Source organism: Balearica regulorum, chromosome 2 (assembly GCF_011004875.1).
Source record: "Balearica regulorum gibbericeps isolate bBalReg1 chromosome 2, bBalReg1.pri, whole genome shotgun sequence".
In the NCBI taxonomy this organism is placed as follows: Eukaryota; Metazoa; Chordata; class Aves; order Gruiformes; family Gruidae; genus Balearica; species Balearica regulorum.
Genome location: NC_046185.1, coordinates 90,062,119 through 90,083,211, shown reverse-complemented (window position 1 = coordinate 90,083,211; position 21,093 = coordinate 90,062,119). Strand labels below are relative to the sequence as shown.

At 37.3% G+C, this 21,093-nt stretch overlaps 1 long non-coding RNA gene across 1 annotated transcript in view; it reads right to left on the bottom strand.

Annotated features, from left to right (window-relative positions):
• Positions 1-1,525: 1,525 nt before the first annotated feature.
• LOC142600438 (uncharacterized) overlaps positions 1,526-21,093 on the bottom strand; it is a 54,730-nt gene continuing 35,162 nt past the window's right edge. Inside the window, exon 3 of the long non-coding RNA XR_012833912.1 lies at positions 1,526-1,627. This is a non-coding gene — a long non-coding RNA (uncharacterized LOC142600438). The remainder of the gene's footprint in view (positions 1,628-21,093) is intronic.

Sequence of the window (21,093 nt, the reverse complement as noted above, 5' to 3'; positions counted from 1 at the left end):
CAGTCTTTTAAGAGTTGAAAGATTTTTTTGTCCTTTGTGTTTCTGAAAGACAGGGAAGCTGTCTCCTAAAGCAAGAATGCCTTTCAGTGCAGACCTTAGAAGACACTTTATTTGCCATGAAACAACTTCAGTGAAAGAGAAAAAAAACCAAAATCAGTAGGTATGGACACCCAAGCAAAATGTTAGACGACTCTGTTCTCGGAGCCGCACAAGTTACTGGTTTGATTACTGCATTAAGGAGTCTCTTCAAGGGTCACAATACTTCTCCACAATTTAGATGACAGAGTAGCAGAGTAGAGAAGGAACAAAGAAGCCATTATTAGACTTTTTCTAATAGTGGTGCTAAGCATCATGGCTGAGGTAACCATTACCTAGACCATAGGGATTTCTAGACCAGAACAAAAGTATAGTACAATATGTAACACAGTAAAGCATACCCTTCACATAATGCTTTTAAGTGTAGTATTTCATGGACAGTAATTTCATCTTGATTCCAGCTCCCTATGAATTTATTCTCTGAAGCAGTAAAATTTGCTGCTATGAATTAGGTAGTGCAGCCGCAGGTGTTAATTTGCCTTTGTTTTCTTAATTTAGATGTTTTGTGTTCATCTTCACTCTTATAGTATGCAAAGAGAAGTTGACAGATTCACTGCTCACTCATTATTTCTATTTTCAAATATATTAATCTATCTTGAGATTTTTAGAAGATTCTAATCTTTCATTACATCTAATTGAAGTCCTGTACATTTCAATTACTTGCTTTCCCTTTTTGAACTGTCTAATTCCTTCTTAGCAATAAGGAATGATAGCAATAGTAAAATAATACATATATACAAATGACATGCATGCATACAAATGTCCATTTTAGATGGCTGACGTTCTTTTAGAAGAAATGTTTTTGAAAATTCCCTCCTGCGTCATCAGAAGACAAAAAATGGACTACCTGCATACTTTGTTCACTGTTACAGGTAAATATTGGCACTGTTCCCAAAAGCCAGTGGATTTTTTGCATGTGTTTTCTTTCACTTTCTAGTTACTGTGTCTGGGTTTTCTCAAGAAAAGCATAGATAAAAGTATAGGTTTTGGTTGTACAACTACAAATTTTAAAGAAAGCTAGCTTGCAGGCTGATTTTTCAGCGTGATTATAAATAAACACAGAACTACACATGCTGAATGGCCAGGTTGTTGGCTTTTTCTGGGGCGAGTGTTGAAATACATGAATCTTAATCTGTAAGAGCAAGCATCTCAGTAAAAATGTTTCAGTGCCCTGATAACTTTAAAAGTACTCTGGAACTTAAAAGGATTCTTTTTGTTTTCTTTGATGAAAAATGAGAAGTAATTACAAGACAGCAACTATTCAGAGAACTTCAAATTATATCATTGAACTTGATGTACATATAAATGTACTGGTTCACAATAACACATCAGCAATATTGAAATACATCTGTTGGTTTTAATGTTGGAAATTCAGATTGTGTGCCTGCATATAAAATAAGGCAAATAAGAGTTATTGTTTACCTTGTATGTCGTCTTCATAGCTTTGAGCATAACATAAAGCAGCTTTTGCTCAGATATGACTTTATTTTCAAAGATGAAAGTATGAATATTGCCTACATTTTGTTGTCCTCTGAAAAAAAGAAAAGATAATTTTATTCCTTTTATTTATGAATGAATAATTTGATAGGAAGATCATTCTTGCATTATTTTTTACCAGATCAGCAAAAAGATTTTCTAGTAATAAAAGGGACAGTGATCTATAAACCATATTAAATGTTTAGAATGCTCTGGTATTGTGAAAGGCTGCAATATAAATCTTCAAAGTACTCAAGGGACAAGTTTCAGTAATGGATCATTTTGCTATATCAAAGAACAATTAACTTATTCATTAAAAATTTAGAAACATGTCTGATTTTATTCATGAACATATCTAACACTTATTAATTAAATTTCTCACTTGAGAAAAAAACCCATTCGAGTATGAGCTTAAGTGTTTTCTTACATGCTTACATCTCTCTGAAGTCATTGAAATGTAAGCAGGTGCTTTCATAACCAGAAATATTATCTTGGCTAGTGAAAATTATTTTTCAAAATAATGACATGCGATAACTAGCATATTCAGAGTTAAGTATTTCTAAAAATATGAAAAGTTTAACAAAACAACAAAAAATTGATGTGTATGCCATGCCTACATTCCCTAGACCAGAACATTCATTTGCTTAGTGTGTTCAAGTTGAAATCCTAACTTCATGACTCAAGTTCATCTGAGCAAATCAGAAAACAATACTGTTCCTTGCTAACGTGGCCTCACAGTTCAGCATTAGCACAGTGGAAAAGGAGCTGGTACATACTGGAGATCTGTTAGAGTTTCCATTTGGTCTATAATTTTTTTCAGTCGCTTCAACTTCAGTCAAATCTTCTCTGTGAATACTCCCTATCTCCACACTGCCCAACTTTTCTATAAGTATTTTCTTCCCAGGGTTACAGCCAAATACAATTTATAAACTGGATATTTAATTGAGACGGACTCCATTGTTTAGTGTGCAATGGTTTATATGTCAAACCTTATGCTAGTGTGCAATTTGTATTTGAATATATTTGGCTTTTTCACACAATGGGTAAATTTACGTAAAGAAAAATTGTTGTTCTAGTAACATACTTCTGGAGACGTGGTCCAACATTTTTGTACCATTTTTTGTCTCTATTTGTTACTTTGCGTTGGCTGTGCCACCACATCTTCTAGGGATATACACAATAAACATGACTACTGAACTGATCTTCGTTAAGGGTAAGTTGAGGTTCTTGGTCCATCGATCCAGTCTGTTGCCTATCCAGTAAGAGGTAACATTCACACTGCAGAGGAGACAAGAACTCTTTAATCTGCCATTGCTACATTTAATCTACCTTGTCTGTGAGACATTTCTGTCTCGCATGCCTGAAGGACACATGCATTGTTCAGGCTGTCACCTTTTTTTAAATGTACTTCATGGTATGTATTAAGAGATACATAGCTTAGGATTAAATAGCATCTCCCTGTAAGTTATGGGCCACATTCTGTCTTGATCTGTGGTTGTGGATTGGTTCCAGTTGAATTAGGAAGCATACAAGCTTCAGCAGAATTTGCTGTCATGTCATAGAGCAAAGCCCCACAAGTTCTGACTTGTTCCCCTTCACATTGCTCTGCATCCCTTCACTTTTGGTTTTGTCTACGGGCTACGTACATTCGTTCATTTGTACCAAGCCTCAGGGGGGATGCTAATCACAGTGTAGCATGAATTTTGTCCTGCCCAAAACAAAGAATCCTGCCAGGAAGCATAGATTGGGGGGGGGGGGGGGGGGGAGAAGGGAAGATAGACAAAGGAAAATAACAAATATATTTGGGAAGGACTTCAAAACATAATAAACTAATGACATTGCTGTCATGCTCTGGCAATCTAATTTGACCAAAATAGCATTCACAATCAGGATGCTTGAACAGATTTGAAGATTTTCTTTTACTAGGTGGATTCCATGTATAGCACTATTTGGCTAAGCCTAGAGGATGAAATAGAAGTGGAAATATGAATAATGACAAAAATCATAAAGCCTACCATCTCTTCGAGCATTTGATATTGACAATATGACTTTCAACACAAATATGTAATATTTAAGAATGATCAAACAGGTTTTTACCTTTACTTGATGAGAACTGAAAAAAAAATAAATTGGGAGATAGTTGAATTTATTCCTTTACTTTAAAATATGTTCCCATTAGATACAGAACATACTTGCTGCACTTTAAAGTGTTTTGGCAAAACTTCATAATAGGCAAGACTCTCAGTCTACATCTCAGCTGGCAGAAGTACATCATTTATAAAACCCAACAGAGCAATGTCAGTTGCGTGACAGGATATCTTAGCAGTAGCTTAGGAACTCTACTATATTTTATGTCTGGCATTGCAAGTTTTTCATTTGGACAACAAACTGCTATGATGAAAATTATATCTTGTGTATTTTGTTCTTCACTTACTCAAGAATCATTTTTCAACAATTACAGAGGACCATAGGAACACTTGATCTGGTGCATCCTCTGTCAGAAAACCACTTCCTTCCTTCCTTCCTTCCTTCCTTCCTTCCTTCCTTCCTTCCTTCCTTCCTTCCTTCCTTCCTTCCTTCCTTGGAAAGACTGTGCAGTGGTCAGAAGACTAAGAAGTCTTTGCTGAGAAGTCTTTGCTTGCATGTAATGAGGCTTTTATGTACCATGTGGTGGGAAATATTTCTGGTCTATGTCTCTAACTATGCACTTGCTGAACCAGTTCAGAATGAGACAACATTTTTTTTTTTCTTTTCATATAGAATTTACGTAGCTCTATTTTTTTTTCTTTTCTTTTTTTTTTTTTTTTTTTTTTAATTGCTGGCATTTATACATACCTTGGACATGATGTTTAAAATTTTGGAAACTACAGTGTTCAAGAATATCAACAGTCCACAGGTATAAACTCTCTAAGAACTTTTTGACATCATTTCTTTTGGCTGCAGATATACCAGCTTGCTATATGGCTACAGATATACCAGCAGTAGCTACTGCTATATAGTCCTTGCTCTTCATTGTCCTGCTGCTAGATGCTACCTCCTCAGAACCTGAAAACACGTTTATTAACCCATTTCAGTGAAAATTAATTGAGCTAGTTTATAATGCTTAACTGTAGGTCTCTTCATCTGAAACAAGTTAACAAATGAACGCAGGAGCATCTCCACTGAAAGTTCTGAACAGACTGTCACAAGCAGTGGGATGAGATTGGGTCTGGTTGGATGCAGAGATCTCTCCAGAAGGCAGAGGTACAAAACAACACTCCATCAAGTCCCTCAGCCAAAATTCATTCTTCATTTTGACTAGTTCACTCAAAAAAACAAGGAAAGAGGAGAATCAGGAGAATGCAGAGAAATCTGAGATTGTGCACAAGTGGTTCTATTCATAAGCTAATAACATGTTAAAGAACAGATTTAAAGATAATTTGGAATTCTTCTTTGCAATATTGAAAATGCAAAATTAAAAAGATCCTTAAGAAGCGCCTATTTAGTTATGATGATCAGTTATTTATTTAAGGCCCACAGAGTGCAGCGGTTCTTTTTAGCTTAACCAGGTACAAGGCATCACTTTTATTAAAGAAAAAAAAAGGTTTAAAACCACAAAAAGTACTATAGTGAAAGGCAAGAAGACATGACCAGATAAATATACCTCCCTGGAAAGAACGCTATTGATTTTTATAGTGTTTGTTCTGCAGGGATTTTTTATTCAGTCCTGGCAGCCATTCAAAATCTGCATTTAAACAAAAATTTTTAAAGTGATGATCCTGATCCATTTTCTCAATGTCAGGAAATAAAGGCATATTCTTAATGAAAAAGGCACTCTAGATATAAAATATTTAAAAGCTTTGTGCTAGAATACTTACTGGTAAAAAAATGGGGTGGGGGTGCAGAGGACACTTGCACTTGTTTTTGTATACCAGCACCAACAAGCAATTCAGCCAAGAGGAGACTTAAAATCAGCACTCCACTACCATCCATCAGGCCCACATCTTTTATTGAGGATGATGTTTGAAAATTATTGATGACTCAAGGTGCAAAGACTGTTTCAAGCTTCCAGTTTCCAGCTCATATGATGAGAATGTCACCACAAAGATGTCTGTTCATTGATTTCCCCCTGCTCCTTCTTGCTTCCCCCTCCTTCCACAGGAACTATTTACCTGTTAGTGGATCTTGCTGTATGTCATGTACTAAACAAGCAATGATGCCAAGTGGTTATAACTGTAGAACCTTATTGTTGAAAATAATCCTTTCTCTCCTCGCCAAATATTTACACCCTGCAAAGACTTTTCCAAATTCCGCAATGTTTTGTGCTAAAAAAGAAAAAAGGATGACAAAACAAAATATTCCAGCCTCTCATGCCTCCCTTCTTTCTGCATATACTCTGCACATGTTTTGGGGGAAAGCTACAGTAGGGATCTTTCCCTCTTGTTTGTTTGTTTACCAATTTGGCAAGAGTTTTGAAGATCAGAATCACATCACATTTGTCCAAATGTTTCAAACAGGTACAGTTACTGCACCAGACCACACTATAGCAATTCTTAACCCTTGATTGAAATGTAAATATCCCCAAAACACTTGCATAGTGGTAGAGATGACAGCTGGGTACAGCTGCCATCATAGGAGAGACAACAAGGACAGCTGCTGGGAGTCTGGTGAGATAAGGACCCCTTTCCCAAACGCAGCAGCCACTACCCTGTCAAATTTATAGCCTGTCATCCATACACCCCTTTCCCCTTGCTTGTCTTGTCATCCACCCCATTCCTTCCTTCCTTCCTTCCTTCCTTCCTTCCTCCCTCCCTCCCTCCCTCCCTCCCTCGCACAGACAGCGTGGGAGCTTCAGGTACCTGAACAGGCTGCAGTCAGGGACAGAAGGGAAAAGAGGACAACCCTGAAGTACGCCTTTGAATTGCCTCTGCAAAATCAGATCAGTGAAGGGGTTGCAAGCTACATCAGGAAGGGGGTGGGGTGGGGGGAGAATAAACAAACAAACAAAAATCTTCTCACCCTTCTAAATTCCCTATAAGTCCCCTGATTCTCATCCCTTGCTCACAGACTCTGCCGATGCTTCTTCCTCCTTTTTTCTCAACTACTCATCCACTTGCCCTACTAGCCTGAAAATCTCCACCCTCTCCCTCACCACTATATACCACTGCTGTTAAATTGAGTTTATACATACTGTTGAACGCCTCGAGCTGCCTCTTTAGGGATCTACAATGCAGAGAGGACTTTAAATCCTGTGTTTAAGGTAGAAAGAGTTTTGCTGCTGCCACCACCTATCCTCAGTGCAAGAGGGATCATACTACCATTTTCCCCATTTCCTGCCCTACCACTGCCTTAACTAGGAGCTTACATTTTCTCGCACTAATCTTAATTCCAGAGTGCTGTATAAACATCTCTGTGTATGTGTAAAAGGGAGTAGGAATTATGCCTTGCTGGAAAAGCAAGAAAATTGTCATAACTAATATTTCATCAAAACCAAAACCACTTCCATGCAAACCAGTCCCTACTATCAGGGAACTGAATGCCCCGTGAGTTTTTTGCCTGTTTGTTAGGAATCCGTACATGCACAGAGCCAGTTGTGCTCTTTGAGCTGAATCCTGCTGAAACTGGGAGATGGGGAAGTGACACCACATGGAGGAAAGAAGAAAAAGAATTCCCACAAGGTATCAGTGTCGTGTTTCCAATTGCTGTATCAAATCTACCTGGCATTGACACTTGCCCTTTGAAAAAACTCTCACAGGAATTTAAACACATCCATCCCACTGAAAAAAGCTTCAGCCTGAAATACACTATGACATTCAATCCAAGTACATTAAAAGCCGATCCATACTGTAAAAATGTTATGAACAACAACAGCAGCAACTACAAAAATAAAACTAAAGATTGTACCTTCCTTAGAAGGTATATTTAAAATAATTTGGGATATATTTCCATTATTACTTAATATGATACCAGAAATCTCAGTAGTGACTGGGTGCTTGCTGTATGCATAAAATTAAATGCATGTGTAGGTTTCTTCCAAGATTAGCATCTTTATCATGTCACAGGTCTACGCTGTTTTAACTGTTTTAACTGTAGTTAGAAAATAATTTCAGTTGCAAATTGTGGTGAGTAGGGAGATTATGTACAGGCAAGGCCTTGGTCTATACTGACTTCTTTTTTCCTTGATTAGGGACTCAGAGATTTCCTATACTTACTTAAAAAAAAGGTTACATTAACAGATATTCATGCACACCATTTGACAATAGAGCTAAAATTCTTATTGCACAATAGCAAAATACTGTCAAATTATACACAAGTTTCCCCAGGAGACTTAGACTTGTAAAGAAATGGTGAAGAAGAGAATTATTCATGGCATATTTTACAGAACACATTCTTAAGCCTGACAGCAAGCTATGGTCGTTTTATTTTCCTTGAATGCCTTCCTGGAGTACCGCACAGTGGGAGATAGGACCTAAATTGTTCAGTGTCGCTCTGGCAGACAGTGCTGACAACGTGATCTTCCTCAGTGGACAGTGATTTTTATGCTATGTAATCTAATAGCGACAGCAGGCACAGTAACAGCAGGTTTTCTTTCTGTCATGGGGCAATACAAGACAGTTTGTACTGGGGATGGCTGAAGTAATCCATTAGGTCATTAAAAAGAAATAGTAAAAACATATGCAAAAAAAAAAAAAAAATCCAGACATCAAATAATGAAATAGTCTTTAAACTGGTTGATGAAGATGAAAGCAAGAGGTAACATTGTGGAAGAGCATTATTAGAGAGATTCATAAAAGACATGGACATGAAATCATTGTAATTACCCATGTAAATATAATAATGTATTGGGTTTGCGTGGCAGAGGAGGGGCCTACAGGGGTGGCTTCTGTGAGAAGCTGCCAGAAGCTTCCCCCATGTTCGATAGAGCCAATGCCAGCTGACTCCAAGACGGACCCAACGCTGGCCAAGGCCGATGGTGGCAGCACCTCTGGGATAACAGAGCTAAGAAGGGAACAAAAAACCCACCAGGAGCAATTGCAGCTGGAGAGGGGAGTGAGAAGATGTAAGAGGAACAGCTCTGCAGACACCCAGGTCAGTGCAGAAGGAGGGGCAGGAGGTGCTCCAGGCGCCGGAGCAGAGATCCCCCTGCAGCCCCTGGAGAAGACCATGGTGAGGCAGGCTGTCCCCCTGCAGCCCATGGGGGTTGATGGTGGAGCAGATATACACCTGCAGCCCGTGGACGACCCCACTCTGGAGCAGGTGGAGGCACCTGAAGGAGGCTGTGACTCTGTGAGAAGAGCCCATGCGGACCAAGTTTGCTGGCAGGACTTGTGACCCTGTGGGGGACCCACGCTGGAGCAGTTTGTGAAGACTGTCTCCCGTGAGAGGGACCCCACGCTGGAGCAGGGGCAGAGTGTGAGGAGTCTTCCCCCTGAGGATGAAGGAGTGGCAGAGACAACGTGTGATGAACTGACCACAACCCCCATTCCCCATCCCCCTGTGCCGCTGGGGGGAGGAGGTAAAGAAATTGGGAGTAAAGTTGAGGCCGGGAAGAAGGGAGGGGTGGGGCAGTGTTTTTCAGATTTTGTTTTATTTCTCATTACTCGATTCTGATTTGATTGGTAATAAATTAAATTAATTTTCCTGAGTTGAGTCTATTCTGCCCATGACTGTAATTGGTGAGTGATCTCTCCTTGTCCTTATCTCGACCCAGGAGCCTTTTCTTATTTTTTCTCTCCCCTGTGCAGCTGATGAGGGCAGTGATAGAGCAGCTTTGGGGGGGCACCTGGTGTCTAGTCAGGGTCAACCCACCACAAATAAAAAGATGGTTCATTGTTGCAAGCAGTTCAGAGATTATAGTCTACATCAATAATAGTGCTTCCTGAGGAAGAGCTTTGAAAACATATGTGCTTATCAGTAGGCTCAAATCAAACCTGGAATTAAGGTCCTACATTTTTAAAATAATTCGGAAATTCCTTGAGTTATTCCCTGAGTTACTCTCTGAAGAAATGTTATGAATATAAAATCATTCATATCGAGAATGTAAGCCTGATAGTATAAAAAAGGTGGGTAGTGTAGGATATAGAAATAGCAGAAATGTAGTATGAAAATTACAAAACAAAATGTTATCAAAGGATACTAAACCTTGCTTGGATTTTATTTAGCACCTATTTTTCCTTGTTAACAGGACCTTTGATGAGCTCACTCACTGTGTTATTTCACTGGTGCTCTGGACTACACGCCCAGGGTAGGAGGTTTTGCCAGACTTTCCCAGCAGTGCATCATTGGGGTTGCCTAATTAGTTAAATCACAGGGATGCATTACCTCAAGGATTAAAGTGCCTGGGCGTCTTTGTAATATACAAAGCCAAGAAGCATTCCTTTTATTCTAAGTAAAATTAATAAAGTCCCAAAGGCTTTTTTAGTCTCCTAGCTGGAAGTTCCTACTTGAGCTGAAATGTTGGAAGCAGATGAGTCTAGATAAGCTCTGAATCTTACAGACAGTTTGGTTCCACTCGTGATAGGGGAAAATGGGGGGTTCTGGAGGCACTGGAGCAGCCCTGTTTATGTTTCTTCTTTGAAGGTTAAGATGCGTTAAGGGAATATAGCTGGTGACTTTGCTGTCTGTATTCTGTCGGCTAACGAGAACTTTGTAAACAGATGAGAAACTCCAGAAATACTTTTTTAGTTAGTACTTACTGTTGCTTGCTTTATCTGCCTGTATGACCATGGCATTCTTAAAAATATTTAGTATTTCTATAGCACTATAGAACAAACAGAAATAATATTAAAAGCTCACATTTTAATGCGAAACAGTCTACACTGGGAAATCACCTACTTTATAATAGACAGAACTTAGATCTTAATGACAGGAGGGAAAATCAAATAAAAACATATGTTCTTATCAGAAGACTGAAAGCAAACACATAAAAAAATATTAATTCAGGTTATTTAGAAATCAGGCTTCATTTTAGTCTTTGAGTGATTATAGTCTAGATTGACACTGAATAACTGACCTTCAAAATAGACAAGTCTTCTATTAACCTTACATTTATTTTCAGGTCAGCCAATCTGAAAGCACTGGAATGACACTACAGAAAAAAGTCTAAGAATGCTACATTTGCACATCTATTCTGTTGTTGATAGTCCAAAGGGTAAAAATCATTTTCTAGGACACTGTTTGATTGTTAATGTGCAGACAAATGTTGCAAACATGTTTTCTTCCTTCTGGCAGCGTTAGACAGGAAAATGTCCGGGAAGTATACTCTGATGCTTGCATTGAAGACTCACCAAAACAGTGCTTAATAGGAAATGAATCTTTATGCTTTTTAATCTGTTAGTCTTAAACAAGCGTAATTGAAATCTTCTGTCTGGAATACAAACAGGCCATGTTTTACCTCAGTAAGCAGACATGATTACTGCTGCTCTGTCGAAGCCCTGTTGCTTAACTGTCTTGGGCTTTCAAATCAAATTATACATCCTCTCCCTCCACTGCACTGAAAGACGATAAAATAAACAAGGCAGTCACAAAACACACTCTCATTTTTTCCCCATCGGTCTGGCAGAATCCAAAGGAGGATGAGGCTGAAAAAGAGAGTGGATAAATCCCCTCTGGACCCCCTGTATTAGATAAAGCCAGCTAACAGAGAGAGAAGTGATCACTTTACAGCAGAGATGAACTTCTCGCAGGAAGTTTGATAAATTGACATCATTCCAGGCAATTTGAGGTAATACAATCTTCATGTCTGAACAGTGTAATTACTAGATATGTTTCCAGCATTCAGAAACACTCTGTATCAATCACCATAAGCAGTTTTAGCAACCATTTCTTTCAGAAAAAAAAAAAAAAAAAAAAAGGAAGAGGGAAAAGAAAAAGAGAGATGGAAAGCAAAAGACGAAGGGGGCGGAATGCTAAACAGTAATTTAGGGATTTTTTAATGGTAAACAAAATAATACAGCTGGAGGAAACATCTGCCACCTCAGTTTGAGGCAATGAAGAGAAGATCTGATGCAAGTGAGATGGTCTCAGCAGGGAGATAGATAGGCTAACTGGTACCAGGTAGGTGGCTGTGCCCTGGTTTAGTCTAACCTCATCTCTTCAGTGAATCTGCAGCACTTTTGACGCTCTCAGTATGATCCTCGACTATTTCTCCTATCAATCTCTGTAACTCCCAGGCTTGGCGCGTGGGCATTTTGCCCAGTGATGTGTGGTGTAACAATAGTGTCCCATTTTCAAGGGAGGTGTGCTGGTATGAAAAGAGCAGAAGAAGAGAGAAGCACTAGCTGAAACAAATCCATTGTGTATCTACACCACAATCTGAGCGTGAGAAAATAATTTCTGCCACCTACTCCAAAGGGAGAGGTAAGGCTGCCTGTTGGGTAGAACTGCAATAAATGAAACCAGCTTAGCTGTTGGGGTTTTTTTCCCCTCACCCATACAGGAAATCTTTGCCCCACGGACGTGCTAGATTAATTCCCAGCAGCATGTTTTCAAACAACTTTTCTTTATTCAGTTCCATATGGGGGGCATGAGGTTAATTTTTCAAGCTACATGTAAGGTTGCAATTACTCATTTTTCATTTATAATGACATTTATCAAAGTGGCAAGAACCACCACTAAAACATGTACTAATTGACTTTATTTATAATGTCAGATAAGAGGCAAGCAACAAAAAATGAACGACTGTTTCATATGGTCCGTGCAGAATCTATTTGCAGGAAGACAAATCATTGGAATTTCTTTGAATATTATACTGGTTAGCCATGAGCAGGTTCTGGACAGCTGTTCAAAAATGTTGTCTGGACTGAGGTCCAGCTGTTTTAATTTCTTAACAAATGGAACTAAGGTCTAAGGTTCCTGGTCCTTCGCATTGTACGTTCACAATGGTCCACTTTAACCAGCCCTGCTACTTTGTGTACTGTATGCTGAGGCTGGAGTTTGGCTTGACCATATCTGTAATTTATAAAATTTGCTTTTCAAAATGAATCACTTTTGAAGATAAAGGTACACCATATGAGACCCACTGCTTGTTACATTGACAGGTATTTTTCCCTCATGTTGCTCTAAATAGAAAATTATTTAGATCATAAGCAAACCACGAATCCATGTCTTGAAAAATATGTTTTGTCTCTCCATTAAAGAAAGTGTAGCTCTGATAAGCACTTCAGTTCTGGATTTAGTTTTAAATTCCAAGGTTTACATGTAAACAGGTATGGATCATATTCTTCTGATCAGCATGTTATAAAACTGAAATCTAATGCCCAAGATGGGATTTTTTTTCAGACCTGTATCTAGTAACTATGCAACCTTTAAGTCCCAAACAATAAAGTGAATGGTATTACTGAATTCAGGCTAGATAGTATTAATCTTAAACAAAATAGTATATAAGCATATGCAAACAACCAGAGCAAGTTGAAGGGATGCCCTTTTTGACTGTTACTTTTTGTAATAAGCCTTTTTGTCTCTCAAGGAATCAGATAAGGATCTCTGATTTCTGCAGACTCCTTCCTAAAGGAAAGCAAGGAGGCTTTATACTCCCCAAAGGATATTCATTTAGTGCAAACTAATCTGAGGGAATTCTTACTCAGTTAAGTGATTATATACATATTTTTGTGCACAAAAACTTGGCATAAAAATAAGACTCATCCTTTATTACAACATTGTAAATTTATTATCCAACTGGAATTTATTTATGCTGGTTACACTAAGACAGTAATGAACGAGCCCAGAGCTGTGGGCAAGCCTAAAAGAAGGTGACAGGGGATGCTACTATACAGCAGAATTTTGGCTACATGATGAGAGATGAATCATTGCTTCAACATCCAACAAGAAATTTTTATATATATATATATATATAAAGAAAAAAGCAAAAGTAGACAGATATAAGATCCCAGGAAGTAAAAAGTGTCTATGGCTTCACATACTCACTGAGCTGCATGTTAGTCTACTGCTGGGCTCATGCAGACAGACTATTTTTCAAAGCTTTGATAAAAATGTTTTCTGTGGGACTTCACATAGCTGTTTAGAGATGTAACTTCAAAATGGCTAATAGGAATACCAAGAAAATTAATAAGAACTTTTCTGCAAAAAGTAAAAATATGCTAGAATTTTCAACAGAGTTATGTCCTGACTCATGTACATATAAATTATAACAATATATAGCAGAAGGTGTGGCCACAGTGGAAACTTTTCTTCACATTTGCCTACATGATGCAGGCTGTACCTCTACCTTTATTCTGCCACGTGCATAGAGTTTCATCTTTATAATGCTAACCAAAAAATAAGTTTTAATACAATCTCTGGCTATAAATGCTTTATATATTCCTAGAGAAACTGAGACACTCTGTATCGATATTGCCCTTGATAAGAAAGTATCTTTTATTAACTCTAATCTCTCCTAGCATCTCAGTTAATCTCTGTATTTTAGGCTGTTACATAGACTATCTTGTGCTTATTGTTCCTTTAAAGTGATTAGAAAATTAGTTTAGGAGGAGGGACAAAGCTTTAGCATAAAACACAGCAACAGCAGGTGCAATTACATTGAATTAAGAATTACACAAAGTGCTTTGTATTAGTGCCCAGTAGATATGATAGGCATTGAGAACAGAAAATCATGACCAAAGTAACTTATTTCACAATCTCCATTATGTATTCACATACAGATATGCTGATACATTCACATAATTCTGTGCTCACATGCATCCGTGTGCGTGAATATATTCCAGCTTTCCAATAGTTCTAAACAACATACAGAAATACATCATAATTCAAGAACTAGAAATGTATGTGCTACTTAAATATATATATTACAAATGATAAACATTTTTTATTTAATTTTAATTTTTAATTTTACCATTAAAAATCAACATTGTTTGTTGTTATATAAAGACATTAACTGGTGAATGTTCCTGCTCCAATTTTATCAAAATCTTAAAACAAGCAAAAACCCCCCCCACCAAACAGTAGAATCAATATTAATGTGTCAACAGAGCTCACAGGCTGAAATTTTCAAAGCCATGTCAAAGATAAGGATGTCCAAATGCTTTAAGAATCTTTCTCCAGCATCATCTTTTTAAGATGAGATGAGAGCTTTCTTTTGGGAAGACTACCTTTTTACTGAGAAAGATCCAACTGCCCCTGCAAAAACAAATTCACATCAAAATTATGGCTAAATACAATGTAACAGTGTAAACTTTGAGTTATTGGTGAGCCGGAAGTAAGGAAGTTTTGATCTTACTGGTTAAGGATTGTCTTTCCAACATTAAACTGCTTTTGATTTTTGTCTAAGTTCAATAAATCTCTACACACTTTCGTTGAGATGAAACTCAACAAAGTTTGTTATGTAACAGACTAATTTGCCCAACAAAATAGTTCACTTTGAATTTCATATTTTGCATCTCTTCTAAATATCAAACATAATTTTATTTAATTCATCTCAACAGTATCTTTACTTTTTGAAAAGGCTGAATAAACTTCTGGATAGTCTAGAAGTTGCATGTGATCAAAGTATGTATTCTGTTGAAAACCTAGAAATATTTTCTATTGTATGAATAATATGTCATTTCCTGAAATACTTGTATCTTTCTTACAAGAGTTGCATTTCAAGAAAAAGAAATTAAGGGAGGAAAAACATTTGTGTATAAAAGAATTAAAACCTCAATGGCTACAGAATCATATATATTTTATGCATTTTTAATATATATGGCATACACGTATATTTTTAAATGTGCATTTACATATGTGTGTGTGCATATATATGTGCATGCACCCATGTATATTTATAGATATGCACATACATAAGTACATACACATATTATGTTTGTATACGTATCCATATATACTTATATTTATCTGTGTATAAGTGTCTTGATATACATGCATGTGCACTTTACTGAAACAGTTTCATCAAAACAGAAAAAGCCATGTCAAAAAAGTGACAGACATAGAAATTTCAAGTAATGGCAACTAAAAATAATTGAACGCACGGGGTCGCTCCAGCAGAGTGAAGGACTCAAAAGATTACAGAAGGAACACAAATGGAAGATGACAGAAAAGAGACTATACCATAATAGAAGATACTAAGAGCTAAATAATGCTCACCTGTTCCCTTTTCTTTTAATGCTACCACAAGGAGCTACTAAATAAAACCGAAGAACCAGATTTAAAATTAATGAAAGAAATCTTTTTGACATCACAAATAAGCAGTAATGATCCTTGCCTTATATATGACTTAGATCGAGTGACTGGCCAAATAAATTAAAAATAAGAAAGGATGAGGCATTTATATGGTTAGAACAACCACACTAATGGTACATAAACCATTAGGACAAGATTAAGTATGGGTTTAGAAACCCATATGCTGTGGGCAAACTCTTCTATAATAGGATATTACATTTGATAATTCTGATTTTCAAAAGTAGTTTGAAAGCTGTACATTTTTTCAGAAATAAAAAAAAAAACACATTCAATTATATGGAGTTCATTTTAACGGTAAGGACCCTAACATGTTATTATAGTGACTAACGATAAAGTGACCAAGTATGACCATAAAAGCGTCTACACAAAGATGATTGAGGCAAGCATCGTTCAGAATAATCTCACAATATGATCTCAGCGTAAAAGATTAAGCAACTAATCTAACTTGTTCATACTATTGCAAGCTAGGTGATGCAAGCATTTTCCCACTTTTATTCTGAGTTTGAAAACAGGCATATGAGTAGAGATCCATCTAATTTTTAGAAGACACATGAACTGGATATAATTATCTGGTGAGACACCTTGAGAACGCAAATTAACTTCAACATCATTGTTTCTCAGCTTCAGCTTTTGCCTAGGGGACTAATTACTAAATGTTATTAGGGCAATGGGGTTATTATTCCTTCCCATTTCTTGAAAGCTGTGCTTACGCTATCACACAGCATGGATCGACTAGAAGCGCTGTTAGGTTCTGTGATTCACTTGCAGTTTGCACCATCCCAAAAACCGAAGCTGTATCCTGTGTGCCCAAGGAGTGACAGAGTCACATCATACACAATCCATCAAGCTCCAGACACCCTCAAGATTTATCCAAGCATGGCTTGCTGCTTGCACTGTGATCAAAAGATGAGCATACTGAAGCCCAATTAAAGCACACGGCAATTAAATGGAAGCTTTTAGAAATAAAACTTCAAAAATAAATCATCTGAAGTTGGAAAGAACACTGAGCGTAGCAGCTGTTACGATCTACATTTTTATTAAACCCTTTAGCACTGAGAGTTTGTCAAGATGGCAATGAGATACATAAGATTTACTACTTAGCTTTAATAAACATTTTAAAGATCCAAGGAGTTAAGAATGGGACATTATCACATCTACCAGCATTCATGGGAACTGAGGAAAATATCCCATTTCATATAATTCTTTCAAGTTTTTTAAAGTAGTGTATTTTGATTACTGAAAATGTAATTTATTTTTGGTGCACTTTTTTAAAAGAAATATGCATAGTTGCCATCTATATGAATGGATTCTGTTTCCATAAGCCATTTAAAAAGCTGGAGGACATCCATAGGGTTTTCAAGGCCACTGATATCATGTGTTTGTGCACGAGCGTCCATATGTGTGTGTGTAATTGGTTGGAGGTCAGCCAGTCTAAGCAGGAACCCATACAACAATTCACTAGTTCTGGAGATGCTAGAGTTACAGCTATTAAAAACTTATCCAGAAAGAAAAATGAGCCTTTCCCTGCCTACATCATCCAGTGCTAAAGCCTCATTCTTTTTTCTCATCCCCACCTTCCTAGAATGTAGGAAATATTCCTTACCCCTGCAGCAGAAAATAGCCTTCACAGACAGTGACAGACACAACTACTGCTCTCTCCTATCATTCCTAAATATTTTATTTCATGTTAAAAAAAAAAGGCAAAGAAAGAAATGTAATAACTACAAAGATTTTTGATATTCTTACACTAGGTACATTATTATGCTGTAGGGCCCTCCTTCCTTTCTTTTCCTTTGCTAACTTGCACCATAATATGCTTCCCTCAATATTTAGATATGAACAGAACTACGTTTGATATCTGCTTCTTATCCCATGCTCATTTTTTCTGAGGAAGAACTGAACCATCAATAACGTAGACCAAACAGTTAAAAAAATTTTCATAAACATAGGCTATTAATGTCAAACATTTTCAAACCTTTCCATGAATGTTTGCCATTCATTAAAATTTCATAAATAGAAATTTGATTCCACCAAAGCCTGAATTATTTTTTATTTACACAAATATCCATCTCTGAAAGCTAAATGAAAGAATTTAATAACTTTTTAAATTAAATACTCTCCACAGAATCTTGACAAAGAAAGCCAGACAATGGCAGTTAAAAAAACCAAACAAACAAACAAAAAAACGAAAAAACCAAACAACAAAACAAAGTAAAACAAAACAAAAATCATGCAATGCAGGTACTACAGTTAGACATCCATATTTAAAGTCTGCCAAGCAATTCTGTTCTTCAGAATGGATCACTGCATGGTAATTAGTTTGACTTTCTGTGGCTGCAAAGGGAACATTTCTTCTTGTAATAGCACTAAACCCAGCAGGTCTATGGAACATCAGTGGAACGTGTTTTCTAGTTTGATTAAACTTTTAAGCCCATTCTGCAAAGGGCTCACTGGCGATAAGACTTGTAAAATGTATATGCATGTAAAATGAAAGCAATGTGATTTGTTTGGAGGCAAACCAGCTTTCGAATGTAAAATGATGAAAAAGCAATTTTACTCCTTGAGGAGATCATACTTAGGTTTTTTAATGTACATATACATCCTTAAATCAATTGCTAAAATGCTCAAAAATATATAATTATGTTGTTCAGAGTGTTAAGCAATTATTGCCATTTTCAAGGCTTTGCTACTATAACATGCCTAAGGCAAATACTCTCTGCATTCATGAATATTGGAAAGAGTAAGTCATAAATCTATAATCCGAACATAAACATCTTTCAAGCTGCCTGTAGTCTAGGGGGTTTTACTAGTAGTAACGTATATTTCATTTGGGGACTGCTGATTTTATTTGCCGCCCTCCAATTTCAGAATTTGTGCAGTATTTCTACTTGTAATCATCCACCCACCCAATACTTTCTAAATTAATAAAGGCTACCGAGGAATGGAGAATGACAAGGACACTGTGTGTCCAGTGTTCACCCTCAGTGATGTAACAGCAATGAGATTTTGTCTTGTCCTTCAAAAGTGCACATGGTACAAACCATACTTTGGCTGCATTGAGCAACAAATTATCAGGAGAAGAATTAATGTTGCTATACCATTAGAGCAATTTAAGTTTGTCAAATGGAGGTAATATTAGACAAATTTATCCACTCACATGCCATCCCAAGCACAAATAACAAATCCTAGAGCTCTAGTTTAGAGCTGGTTGCCTTACACTCTTCCAGAGGAAGACAGCGCTGATCTTTTCTCATGTAAATTAGCTCTTACAGATACTCCCTCAGCCCCAGTCTTCAGGACATCCTGTATGGACCTTCCATCTTGCTTACAGCTTAGGGTTGAAAGCAAGCGTTTTTTCTTTCGTCCTTCTCGAAGAACTAATATTCAGTATTAACAGTTGATGGAAAAGGAAGAAGGGAAGGAAGGCTGGAAGGAAGGAGGGAACAAACAAACCAGACAGCACTAACCACTTAACCTTTCCTTTCTTCTACCGGTGGATGTCCTTTTCCACAGAGACAAAGGAAGCCGACAGCAACAGCGGTGAACCCACAATGCTTCTGACTGGGAGCCACTGTCAAGACAGCGCGCCTCAAGTGCCTTAGGTTGGTAAACGATATAGTTAGATAGCAATTGCAATCTTTTTCTTATTCTTCATTTCAAATGGTGACACCAAAACCAGAGAGGTTCTCCTGAAATTTTCTTCTGCTCCAAAATCACTCAGTTCATGGGAAAACTCAAAAAGTCAAGTCCATGTCCTGTCTCAGCCTGAATGTAGAGAAATGGGTGCAGGAATTTCATATGAATATAGTGAATAAGGATGTTAATGCTTTGGTAAACAGAGTCAATTACAAAGCAAATAGCTGTGTGCTGTTATTCCTGTGATATTCAGGGGACTTAGGAACTGCTTTATATTACCCAGTTTCTCAGTATATTATTCATGAGGTACTTTCTTCCATCTAGTCCCAAATGAAATTCTTTAAACATGAAGAAGAGTTATGCCTGAAAGACTCACCTCTGATAAGACAAGGATCAAGCACAGGACAAAACACCTAGAGATTTATGGGAACCTCAATGAATTATAATAATTTCTTAGTTATATTTCATACCGCATACATGAAAACCCTCCCTGAACATGGACAAGCTCAAGAGTTTAACCCAGCCAATGACTGTGATACACTGGATCTCAGTATTGTAATCCAACTCTGTAAAACAAGCAGACAAACAAACAAACCCAAAAGCCCAACCTGGAGCTGGGTTTGCTATGTCACATACACCATATGGTGCAACCTGCAGCCTTGAAGAATTTACACCTTGAATGGTTGCTAGAGCCAGTAAGCCAAAGTACAATTTGAAGTAAAAATAGCCAACTCATTGGGAGCAGGAATGGATTGATCACCTTTCCTACTTTATAAACACCATGACCTGAGTGAATTAGACTGCATTTCAGATTCAAAGCAAGAATAAACCACAAACAGAAATGAAAGAACTGTGGCCAGATCAAAAGCACACGGTAGTTCTCTTCTGCGAGGAGAGTAGTTTTCCCCTCTGTGTTAAATCTGTTCTCCCACTAATAGTTTCAGCTGCCTCTCTAGGTCACATGTGAATAAATACCTTAAGTTGCACTATACACTAGCTACATATTTCACCCAGTATGTGAAAAGGAAAATAAAACTGGATTAGAAGATTTTTTTAATTCCACTTCCATTTACTGATTGTTTTCAAGTGAACAGTAAGTCCTTTCAAATAGTATATTTGGATCCTTATGATCTTTATGAATTTCTTATTCATCCACCATTCTCACTATAATGAACAGGACTTAACAGTATGCCTAGAAGGTAAGGATTTACTTAACAAATTGTGGCATACAAGGAAATTATCAGGTTTCAAAAGTCAGAGAAAAATCCCAGTTTTGAAAACCTGATTTTGACCATTAGCGGTAATCCGGTCCAAGGATATTAAAAAAAAATAAAAATGCATAAGGGTGGGGGTAAAGCTGATTTTTAAAGATCTGAACAATTCAGGTTAAAAGTTTTGGCTTCGTCTCCTCACAAAAGAATGTGTTGGTCCTCTGGAATAAATTACACACGGCCCGCTGCTGTTTGTGGATCTGCAGAACTCCAGAAGTTCCCAGAGGGAGTGCGCGCTTACAGGCTACAGCAAGAAGTGCTACAAAATGGGGGATGAGTTAGTAATAAATTGTCATTCAAGTTGGACAGAAGGTAAGCATGGAAGAAAGCAAAAAATGAATATGTGTTCTTGGGGCTTTTGTTAAAAATGAGAAAATATGTGGCAGAAAAAAAAGAAGCTAAGCACACATGAGAGATAAAGAACTCAGAAGTCTATTAAGTG